Raw genomic sequence first — 1,424 nt, 5'->3', positions numbered from 1 at the left:
GGCCAGTGTACAGGTGCAGCGGACGTCCAGCCAGTGTACAGGTGCAGCAGACATCCAGCCAGTACAGGTGCAGCGGACGTCCAGCCAGTGCGCAGGTGCAGAGGACGTCCGGCCAGTGCGCAGGTGCAGAGGACGTCCGGCCAGTGTACAGGCGTGACACTGACATCTCAAAGGATAGGAAAGCTCCCCATTAAGAAAGATTTGAGTCACGCCTATTTATTTAAATAACTGAGTACTTTGTTTCCCTCTTTCCTTGAAGGCTGGTGTTTCTCACCATGACAGCAATTAGAAAGTTGTTATTTTCACCGGTGGTGGTGGCACAGGCCTTTAATCCCAGCACTCGGGAGGCAGAGGCAGGTGGATCTCCGTGAGTTAGAGGCCAGCCTGGTCTACAAGAGCTAGTTCCATGATAGGCACCAAAGCTACAGAGAAACCCTGTCTCGAGCCCCACCCCCACAAAAAAGAAAGTTGTTATTTTCTGTGCTGTGTGTTGGTGACTGTCACACCTGTTGTGCTGTAGGGTATCAACAGGGCCGAATGTTGTCATCTGTCATGTATAGGCAAGGGCACATAGGTGCAGTTTATCATCCTTGTTCGCAGAGCTGGAATCATCCCAGGCAGATGAACTGAATAAAGAGTAACCAACCTCCCATGTGTGATTTTTCAGGCAGGGTCTCGCTCTGAAGTTCTGACTAAGCTTTTCCATGTAGACCAAGCTAGCCTCAAACTGGGATTCTCTCGAATGTTCCATGCCTGGCCAGCCTTTCATTCAATGAGCAGCTCAGAGACTTAGAGAGAGGGCAGACTGCTCTGCTTCCCTTCCAGTTTGACTTCTGTACTGGGGAACACAGAAGAGGAAATCCTGAGATCTTCTTGGGATATGGCATATACAAAGATGTTTCCCTGGACAGAACCTAATGGAGAACTTAAATTTAAAGGTTGAAGTCAGGCGAGGGGGACATGGCGCTAATCATGGCGCTATGTTAGTTTCATTTTTACTGCTGTGATGGCACACAGTGAACAAGGCGGATTATAAAAGAAAGTATTTTACTGGGCTTGTAGTTGTAGAGGGTTAGAGTTCATGATGGAGGAGCGAAGGCCTGTCAGCAGACAGCTGTCAGAGGCGGAGAGCACACTGGAATAGGGTGAATCTTTCCAAACCTCCCACATTGACACACCTCCTCCAACAAGGCCACACCTCCTAATCCTTCTGTCTTAATCACTGTTCCGTTGCTGTGAAGAGATGCCATGACCACGGCAACTCTTAGAAAGGAAAGCCTTTAATTGGGGCTTGCTCAGTTTTGGAGGGTTGGTCCATTGTCATCATAGTGGGGAGCAGGGCTGCATGCGGGCAGACATGCTCCTGGAGAAGTAGCGGAGAGCGCTGCATCCAGATCTGTAGGCAGCAGGAAGAGAGAGAGAGA

At 49.8% G+C, this 1,424-nt stretch overlaps 1 protein-coding gene across 15 annotated transcripts in view; it reads left to right on the top strand.

The window, feature by feature from the left end:
* The window catches only part of Apbb2 (amyloid beta precursor protein binding family B member 2), a 337,583-nt gene that overhangs the window by 26,736 nt on the left and 309,423 nt on the right, over positions 1-1,424 (top strand). The gene's annotated exons all lie outside the window — the stretch shown is intronic.

The sequence above is a fragment of the Microtus ochrogaster genome, linkage group LG1 (assembly GCF_000317375.1).
Source record: "Microtus ochrogaster isolate Prairie Vole_2 linkage group LG1, MicOch1.0, whole genome shotgun sequence".
Lineage (NCBI taxonomy): Eukaryota > Metazoa > Chordata > Mammalia > Rodentia > Cricetidae > Microtus > Microtus ochrogaster.
Note: the sequence above shows the minus strand (reverse complement) of the source record. Positions and strands in the feature narration are given on the sequence as shown.